At 39.3% G+C, this 10756-nt stretch overlaps 1 pseudogene; it reads left to right on the forward strand.

The window, feature by feature from the left end:
- Window positions 1–9857: 9857 nt before the first annotated feature.
- On the forward strand, window positions 9858–9956 carry LOC111820216 (uncharacterized; annotated as a pseudogene).
- The last annotated feature ends 800 nt before the right edge of the window (window positions 9957–10756 follow it).

Genomic DNA, 10756 nt, shown 5'->3' on the forward strand with positions numbered 1-10756 from the left:
GGGGGCAATGAGTTGAAGATAATGGTGATGGAATAATTTGGAAAAGGATAGTGAGAATAGCAGCACAACTGGAAGAATGTAATCCATGTCACTGTACATGTAGAAACTTTTGAAATGGTGTAAACTTGGCTATGTATATTTTCACCAAAAAAAAAAAAAATAAGGTCCTCCAAGGTCAAGAAGGGAGAGTGTTGACATATTGTTGTCATAAAACAATATGTGTACTGACTGTTTAATGAGAAACTATTTGTTCTGTAAACTTTCATCTAAAGTACAATAAAATATGTATATATATAAAAGTTTGAAACAAAGAACAAGGAATAGTGGTTGGAAAGTATGACCTTGGTGATGGAAATGATGCAGGAGATCACATGATAGAATTTTGCAAGACCAAAAACTTCTTCATTGCAAATACATATTATCAAAAATATAGATGGCTACTACACATGGACCTCACCAGACGGAATACACAGGAATCAAATAGATTACATCTGTGGAAAGAGGTGATGGAAAAGCTCAATATCATCAGTCAGAACAAGGCCAGGGGCTGACTGTGGAACACACCATCAATTGCTCTTATGCAAGTTCAAGTTGAGGTTGAAGAAAATTAGAACAAGACCATGAGAGACAAACTACAACCTTCAGTATATCCCACCTGAATATAGAAACCATCTCAAGAATAGAGTTGACACATTGAACATTAACGACCGAAGACCAGAACAGTTGTGGAACGACATCAAGGATATCATACATGAAGAAAGCAAAAGGTCATTGAAAAGACAGGAGAGAAAGAAAAGGCCAAAATGGATGTCAGAAGAGACTCTGAAGCATGCTCTTGAACGTCGAGTAGCTAAAGCAAAAAGAAGAAATGATGAAGAGAACTGAAGATTTCAAAGGGCAGCTAGAGAAGACAAAGTAAAGTATTATAATGACATGTGTAAAGACCTGGAGTTGGAAAACCAAAAGGGAAGAACACGCTCAGTATTTCTAAAGCTGCAAGAACCAATGAAAAAATTCAAGCCTTGAGTTGCAATATTGAAGCATTCTATGGGGAAAATATTGAACAAAGCAGGAAGCATCAAAAGAAGATGGAAAGAATGCACAAAGTCACTGTACCTAAAAGAACTGGTCGACCTTCAACCATTTCAGGAGGTAGCATATGATCAAGAATCGATGATACTGAAGGAAGAAGTCCAAGTTGCACTGAAGGCATTGGCAAAAATCAAGGCTCCAGGAACTGACAGAATACCAATTGAGACGTTTCAACAAAGAGGTGCAGTGCTGGCAGTGCTCACTCATCTTTGCCAAGAAATTTGGAAGACAGCTACCCGGCCAACCAACTGGAAGAGATCCATATTTATGCCTATTCCCAAGAAAGGTGATCCAACAGAATGAGGAAATTATCTAACAATATCATTAATAAAACTAATAAAATTTTATCTTCAACAAGTAAAATTTTGTTGAAGATCATTCAAAAGCAGTTGCTGCAGTACATCCACAGGGCACTGACAAAAGTTCAAGCCAGATTCAGAAAAGGACATGGAATGAGGGATGTCATTGCTGATGTCAGATGGATCTTGGCTGAAAGCAGGGAATACCTGTGTTTTATTGACTATGAAAACATAGAATACCTGTGTTTCATTGACTATGCAAAGGCATTTGACCGTGTTAATCATAACAAATTATGGATGATATTGCGCAGAATGGGTATTCCAGAACACTTAGTTGTGCTCATGAGGAACCTACATGGACCAAGAGGCAGTCCTTTGAAGAGAACAAGGGGATACTGCGTGGTTTAAAATCAGGAAAGTTGTGTGTCAAGTTTGTATCCTTTCACCATACTTATTCAATCTTCATGCTGAGCAAATAATCTGAGAAGCTGGAGTATATGAAGAAGAACAGGCGTCAGGATTGGACAAAGACTCATTAACAACCTGTGATATGCAGATGACACAACCTTGCTTGTTGAAAGCGAAGAGGGCTTGAAGTACTTATTGATGAAGATCAAAGACTACAGCCTCAGTATATATTACACCTCAACATACAGAAAATAAAAATCCTTGAAAGTGAACCAATCATCAACATCATGATAAATGGAGAAAATATTGAAGCTGTCAAGGATTTCATTTTACTTGTATCCATAATCAAGTATGAGTTGGAATCAACTCGATGACAACATGTTTGGTTTTTGTTTTTGTTTCTTTTTTATAATCGATATCCATGGAAGCAGCAGTCAAGAAATCAAACGACATATTGCATTGAACAAATCTGTTGCAAAAGACCTCTTTAAAGTCTTAAAAAGCAAGTATGTCATTTTAAAGACTAAGGTGCACCTGACCCAAGCCATGGTATTTTCAATCACCTCATATGCATGCAAAAGCTTGACAATGAATAAGAAAGGCCAAAGAAGAATTGATACCTTTGAATTATGGTGTTGGTGAAGAATATTGAATATACCATGACTGCCAGAAGAATTAACAAATCTGTTTGGAAGAAGTACAGCCAGAATGCTCCTTAGAATCAAGGATGGTAAGACTTCATCTCACATAATTTGGACATGTTATCAGGAGGGACCAGTCCCTGGAGAAGGACATTGTGCTTGGTAAAGTAGATGGTCGGGAAAAAGAGGAAGATCCTCCAATGAGATGGATTGACACAGTGGCTAGACATTAAGCTCAAGGATAATAATGATGGTGAGGATGGTGCAGGATAGGGCAGTGTTTCCTTTGGTGCACATAGGGTCACTATGAGTCAGAACTGACTCGATGGCACCTAACCACAATTCATGAGGTATATTGATCTGTAATTGTGTGTGTGTGTGTAGTATCTTTGCCTGACTTTAGGATCAGGGTTATGCTGGCTTCACAGAATGAATTAGCAGTATTCGTTCCTTTCCTACTTTCTGGAATACTTGAGTAGAATTGGTGTCAACTCTTCTCTTAAAGTTTGATAGAACTCTCCAGTGAAGTCATCTGAACTGGAGCTTTTTTCTTTTGGGAGGTTTTTCTTTTCTTTTTTTTTAATGACTTCTTCAATTTCTTCTTTTGTTGTGGGTTTACATAGGTTTTCTACCTCTGCTTGTGTTAGTTTAGGTAGATAATCTGTTTCTAGAAATTTGTCCACTTCTAGGTTTTCAAATTTGTTAGAGTACAATTTTTCACAATATTCTGTAATAATCCTCTTTAGTTCAGTTGGTTTTATTGTAATATCACCCATTTCATTTCTTATTTTGTTTATTTGCATCTTCTCATTTTTTTCCCTTTGTTTGGCAATTTTATTGATCCTCTCACAGAACCAACTTCTAGTTTTGTTGATTTTTTCTATTGTTTTTCTGTTTCCTATTTCATTTATTTCTGCTCTGATCTTTATTATTTCCTTTCTTCTGGTAACTGTGGACTTCTTTTGCTGTTCCTTTTGTATTTGTTCAAGTTGTCAGGTTAAGTTATAGATTCTGGATCTTCTTTTCCGATGTGTGCATTTATTGCTATACATTTTCCTCTGGGCATTGCTTTTGCTCTGTCCCAGGGGTTTGCTATGTTTTGTCTTCATTGTCATTTGATTCTATGAATTCTGTAATTTCATTTTTAATTTCTTTTATGACCCAGTAGTTTTTAAGTAAGGTGTTATTCAGTTTCCATGTATTTAATTTTTTTCCTTGAACTTTCTGTTACTGATTTCTAGTTTTATAGCATTATGATCAGAAAGGGTGCTATGTACTGTGTTGAAGTTTTTGTATTTTTTGAGGCATGCTTTTTGGCCTAAAATATGGTCTATTCTGGCAAATGATCTGTGCACGTTGGAGAAGAATGTGTATTGTGTGCTGTTGGGTGGTATGTTCTGTATATGCCTATGAGGTCCAGTTGGCTGATTGTTATTTAGATCTTCTGTATCATTATTTTCTTTCTAGTTGTTCTGCCCATTGTGGAAATTGGTGTGTTTAAGTCTCCTACTATTATTGTAGAACTGTTTATTTCTCTTATCGATTTTGTTAGAGTTTGTTTTATGTATTTTGGAGCTCCATCATTGGGTGCATAGATATTTATTACTGTTATGTCTTCTGGGTGGCTTGATGCTTTAATCATTGTAAAATGCCCTTCTTTGTCTCATAATGGACTTTAATTTAAAGTTGATTGTATCTGAAATTAATATTGCTACTCCTGCTCTCTTTTGGATACTGTTGGTTTGACTTTTTTTTTTTCCATCCTTTGATTTTTAACTTGTTATGTCTTTGTGTCTAAGGTGTATCTCTTATAGGCAACCTATTGATGGGTCTTTTTTTTTTAATATCCATTCTGCCACTGTCTGTCTCTTGACTGGTGCATTTAATCCATTTATATTCAGTGTGATTATCGATAGGTATGGATTCATTGCTGTCATTTTGTTATTTTTGTGTGTGTGTGATGTTAACAGTTTCTTTGTTCCTTTTACTTTTCTGTGCTGAGTTCTTTTTGTATATGGATTTTCTTTTCCTACCAATTATTGTTGTTATTTTTGTGTTTACTGAGTCTTTTTGGTTTTCTTCTTTATTTTGGTGAGTAGGTTTATTACTTTTCTTTGTGGTTACCTTGAAGTTTAATTTAGTCCTCTTAAAATTAAAACAGTCTGTTATGTCTCAAAATCTCAGTGACTTCCTCCACATATGGAAGTTCTATAACCACCTCTTTTATTCTCCTTTTCTGTTTTGAAGTTGTCATTGTCTACAGCTTAATTCCACTGGTTCCCTGTAGTCAGTTTTTTAGCTTTATTTTGCTTTTATGAAGTCTTTATCTGGGTTGGTATCTGGGTGATGTTGTGTGTCTTTATCTCAGGTTGTAGTGTGATGTCATTTGTTCTCTATCTAAAGGACTCTGTTTAATCTTTCTTGTAAGGCTGGTCTGGTTTTTACAAATTTCCTTAGTTTCTGCTTATCTGGGAATGTCTTAGTTTTGCCATCTTTTTTGAAAGACAGTTTTGCTGGACTTATGATTCTTGGTTTGCGATTCTTTTCCTTCAGGATTTTATATATGTCAGCCCATTACCCTCTTGCCTGCATGGTTTCTGATGAGAAATCAGCACTTAGTCTTATTTGTGCCCTTTTGTTAGTGATATTTTGTTTTTCAAGAGCTGCTTTCAGATTTTTTTTGGGGGGGGGGGTCTTTGGTTTTGGAAAGTTTGATTATAATATGTTTGGTTGATTTCTGAGGGAGTCTATCCTGCATGGGGTTCATTGAGCTTCTTGGATGGTAACCTTCTCATCTCTCATGATATTTGGGAAATTTTCAGCCAATATATCTTCAAAGATTCTTTCTGTATTTTTCTTTATTTCCTCCCCCTTTGTAATTCCTAGTATGCATAAATTATTCCTCTTGATGGTGTCCAGCATAACCACTCTTAGGCTTTCTTAATTCTTTTTCATTCTTTTTTCTGATTGTTCCTCAAACAAGTTAGTATCAAGGGATTTGTCCTCTACTTCACTGATTCTTTCTCCCATTGATTCAATTCTACTTCTTTGTCCTTCCATTGAGTTATCTATTTCTGATATTTTATTGTTAACCTACTTGATTTCTAGTGGTTTTTGTATGGTTTCTAATTGTCTGCTTATCTTGTCATTTTGTTCTTGAATTGTTTTCCTGAATTCTTCTAGGATTTTGCCTGTGTTTTCCTCGACCTCTTTGAGGATCCTGTAAATAAGTCTTTTGAATTCCTCATCAGGTAATTCTATTATCATTTCTTCTTCAGAAATGTTTTCTGCCCCTTTATTTTGGTCATTTATTTCAGCTGTCTTATCCTGTTTCTTTGTATGATTTGTTATATTTTGCAGTCTCTGAAGCATTAAGGTGTTATTTTATTTATATACTGATTGTATGTTTGTTTCATCCTGATTTTTCCTTTTGTTTTGTTTTGATATACCAGGGCGAGCTTCGATGTTCACTCGACTGGCATCATGGGAGCACTCACCACCTGTCTCTAGGTGGACAGGACAGTGGCAGGCAGGGTGAGACAGTTTTGCTGTTCACTGAGTGTGTGAAAGAGCTGAGGGCAGGCCAAGTGGATGCCTGTCATTGGTCCAGCAGCACAGGAGTGCTCCCAGCTGCTCTCCAGGTGGGCAGGGTGGTGGGCGAGGAGTGTGGTGGGCTGCTGGGAGCACAGGAGCACTCTTCACCCACTCAGTGGGCGAGCAAGGCAGGGGGGCAGCATAGACAGCCAGAAGCATGTGAGCAAGCTCCGCTCGCTCAGTGAGTGGGTGGGGCTGGAGTAGGGTGGGAGTCCATGAGTGTGGAGCACTCTCCACCTGCTCAGCAGGTGGGTGGGACTAGGGTGTGGTCAACCGGGAGCGCAGGAGCACTCTCCATTAACCTGGTAAATGGGCAGGGTGGGGAGGCGGGGAGGGCGCATAGGTGCTCAGTCCCGTGCACTCCACCTGCTTGGTAGGTGGACGGGGCAGGAGAGTGGGATAGGCAGCTGGGAGCACAGTCCCACACTGTCCACCCATTCAGCAGGTCAGTGGGTGGGGGTGGGGGGTGGGGTGGGCAGCTGGAGAGCATTTGCTCTCCGCTGTTCACCATGTGGGCAGCGGGGGTGGTGGATGGGGCTAGGTGGGGGGAAGAGGGGAGCTCATACTATGGTCCCTGGTGGTCGGGGCAGCAGAGATGGGGGACTTCATGCTGCTAATCACCAGAAGAGTGGGAGGAGGGAGAGTGTGCTCCTCTGGTCATGAGGCAAGGGTGCCTAGGCACTTTTCATTGGCTGCAGCCAGCATGCAGGACCTGGCCCCAACCAAGTGCAAGGAGGGTGGGGCTGCCTGGAGTCCAATCAGGTGGGAAATTTCCCACTGGCACTCTGTGGATTTATTATTGCATACGTGCCGCCCACCCTAATGGTCAGGGACCTCTGCTGGTGAATCAGCTTGTCTCTGGGTCCTGGCTCCCTTCCTGTTCTGTGGACAACAGGATCCCTGGAGCTCTCACCCTCCTTCCTGCATTTTTCCTCTTTAGCCCAGATTCATGTCCTGCTCACCTTGCTTCACTCCAGATATGTCTACACAGTTTCTCAGCCTCCTGTTGGGAATTCCGTGAAGTTACCTTCCTATACTTTTTACCTGGGATCACTGCTGGCTTTGTCTCAAGAAGGCCATGCTGTGCCAGGCCAACAGACAGGGCACCTCTGCTCCATATCTCTCCTCTTTTACTGTTTTTGTTCAGTTTTTTCTTCTGATCAGTGTCCGATTTAATTCTTTATCCATTCATTTGATGTACAGGGTTCCAGGATTGTCATCTGTATCTGTTTCACTTGGTTACTCCGGTCTTTGCTATAGAGGGAAGGCATGGTGTGTCTGACTAATCCACTATCTTGGCTCTCCCTTGTTTTGGAATAATTTTTATTTCGGTTTTGGGTTTTATTTTGTTTTTGTCTTTTGAAAGTAAACTGAGTAACTGAAGAAGTTGCTACATCAACTTCCCGCATTAGGCTCATAGATTTAGTTCCAGTTGTGGTGGGTCATGACCAAAAAGGTATTTGTCTCTTAAATCAACCCAGTCACCTACACAAAGCAGACCCTTGCAAGTGTGTCTCCTCCCCATTCTGTCCAGCCGTGCCTCCTGCATTGCCAAGGTCAACCACCGGTGTCTCAGTCATCTGGTGCTGCTCTAACAGAAATACCACGAGTGGATGGCTCTAGCAAAGAGAAGTTTATTCTCTCACAGTCCAGTAGGCTACAAGTCCAAATTCAGGGCGTCAGCTCCAGGGGAACGCTTTCTCCGTCGACTCTGGAGGAAGGTCTGTGTTATCAATCTTCCTTTGGTCTGGGAGCTTCTCTGCGCAGGAACCTCAAGTCCAAAGGACACGCTCTGCTCCCGGCACTGCTTTCTTGGTGGTATGAGGTTCCCATGTGTCTCTGCTCGCTTCTGTCTTTTATATCTCAAAAGAGATTGCATTAAGATACTGATCTTGTCAACCTCATCAGTATAACCTCATCACAGTGATAGAATTTACAACACATGAGGAGATCACATATAATCTCATCATAGTGGTAGAGTATACAACACATAACGACATCAGATCAGATAACACTATCATACAATACTAGGAATCATGACCTAGCCAAGTTGCTACATACGTTTTTTGGGGGACACAATTCAATCCATGACAACCAGGTTACATTTTCTCTTCAGCCTAGCGGGAGTGACTGGAAGAGAATCATTTGTGGGGCTAGGTGGGGGTGTTTCCATGACAATGTCCATGATGCACTTAGACAGCAGACAGGTGTTGGGCTCCAGAACTCTCAGTTCAGTGCCCTCCACAAGTACCAAAATGACTTAAATTATTAATTTATTTCTTTAAAAGTACGCTATGCTCAATAACAACCAAATCCACTTTTGATCTGCGTTCTGACACACAAGGCTCTTGTCAACCCATTTTTTCCAAGCCAAGAGACACATCTTGTTAAAGCTTACATAGCAGGTGACGTTAAATTGAAGCATGCTAAAGAGATCCAGGCTAAGAAAGATGATTGTCTTCTCCATGCCCTGTTTGCAAATGCAATGAATAACAAGCAATTTTTCAAAACTATAACCTTGAATTGTTGGAACATCTTTGTACTTTTGTTTTTCAAAGGCAAGACGTTTTCTGGCATTATGTTTCTATCAGAGAAAAAAATACTCCCTCAATTTCTACACTTGCGTACATATCACACAGATACATCTCATTTCTTGTCATGTTGTATGCTGTCCCGAGAACAATAAATAATTTATTCATTTAATACATTTATCAGCTCTCCTGTATGTATGTGTATGTATATGAGTGTGTGTATCTGCACATGACCTCAGAGTGTCAAAGATATCTTCTATATTAATGGAAAGCAAACAATCTCTTGGATGTTTCTCCATCATGAAATTTAACTTTACCTCTTATCCATCAAATGACTGAAAACTGGTAACAGGTACCTGTTCTTTACAGAAAACCAAGCATTAGTCTATACCAGGGAAGGAGTTACACACTAAGCATTTTACTTCGCATATTTCCTGAAATTGTACCTCCTCCTCATTATTTATTTCCAAGGTAGATCTTTATTACTCCAGGGCAACTTAGATTGTAAAGGGAATAGGACTCTAAGTTTCACCTCATTCTATTTAGGTTGTCTTTCCTTTGCTTCCCACTTGGAATATTCATCATACTTGTCATCAAAAACTGCTTCTGAGCACCTAACAGTACCAAGCTTGGTACCAGGTGTGTATGTTTGGCAGTCCTCATCTCCACTGTGGTCCACAGGCTTCCAAGTTGGCTTTAACTGTGGTCATCATTCACACCCTTGTGTCAGCAACATCTTGGGGTGCAACCAGTGTGATGACAAGCAGCAAGAATAAATAATAGGTCAACAGCTGCTGGGGTGCAAAGCCATGAGACTACACTTGGCTTAGGCATCCTTTCTTCTCTTGTAACCTCTCTCCACCCATCTTCCATTTGGAAGGATTTTGTGTTTCATTGATAATATGAAAGAATGGCCAGAATTACAGAATCTTAAAGAGAGGGATATCAAAAATAATCTAGCGCAACCTACTCATTTTAAAGATAAGGAAATGGAGGCCTGAGAGGTTAAGTTCCTTGACCAAGCTCACACAGGTGGTTGCTGGCAGAGCAGAGACTAGAATCAAGTATCTTAATCCACTTTCCAATGTTCTGTCCACTATGTGAGTGGCTTTCAAACATTTGTCAGCGGAATCCACAGTAGGAAATAAACTTTACATCATTACATCCTAACCCACAAATATGTACACATACATGAAACTAAAATAAATGCTTCACAAAATAATATTTACCTTTACTATATGTAATACACTTTGATATTTTCTATTGTAGTATAGTAATTTTTTAAAATACCAGAGCTTGCTTCGGCAGCACATATACTAAAATTGCAACAATACAGAGACAATTAGCATGGTCCCTCTACAAGAATAACGTGCAAATTTATCCTTTTTTTTTTTGTACGTTTACCAAACGTTACTTTTATTTCCAGGGATAATATTTATAGGTATACAGTCCTAGAACTGACATTTTTCATAATTAGATACTAACATTTGAAAAACATTTGCTCACTACTTATCTACTAGATGTCTAGGAAGGCAGGGGTTGAATTAGACAGAATGTGGGGTCTCTTCCAGACTAACCTGTCATGTGTGTGATCTGAAATGATCTTGCTGACTAATCTGTCCTTAATTCGAAAGGCAGAATGATCTAGCAGCGAGGACAGTGGACTTAGATCAAGACCCAGGGTCTAGTTCTGGTCCTACCACTTACTAAGTATGTGACCTTGGTGAATTTTCTCTGAGTTTCCATTTTATCATCTGTAAAATGAAGCTAATACTAAGTGACAGAGTTATGAGCATTAAATGAATAATTCAAATGAATGCAATGAAAAGCTCTATATACAAGTCTTGTCTTGAAACAGCAATGGTCTTAAATACTCACATTTCAGAGAAATATGGTGTCCCAAGATGTTTCTGGATTCTCATCAAAACACCTGCATAAAATATTATGAACAAGTTTGGTATAATAAAGAAAAACTATACCCTGAAATTGGCTCTTTTTTAAATGCTTTTGCAGGAGTTTGAAGAAGAGGAGTAGACCATAAATTGTGAAGATGTTCAGCCTTAGAAAAGTCGTTGTGACCAAAGGTGATGCCATATGCTAGAAAGGGAAAGGGAAAAGTTCTAAGTCTCAGATTGAAAAATGTATCCAAGAAAGGTTGCTACTGAATGAACATATGGCAAATGTTGAGATG

Source organism: Trichechus manatus, unplaced genomic scaffold, assembly GCF_000243295.1.
Source record: "Trichechus manatus latirostris isolate Lorelei unplaced genomic scaffold, TriManLat1.0 scaffold00029, whole genome shotgun sequence".
Classification (NCBI taxonomy): Eukaryota; Metazoa; Chordata; class Mammalia; order Sirenia; family Trichechidae; genus Trichechus; species Trichechus manatus.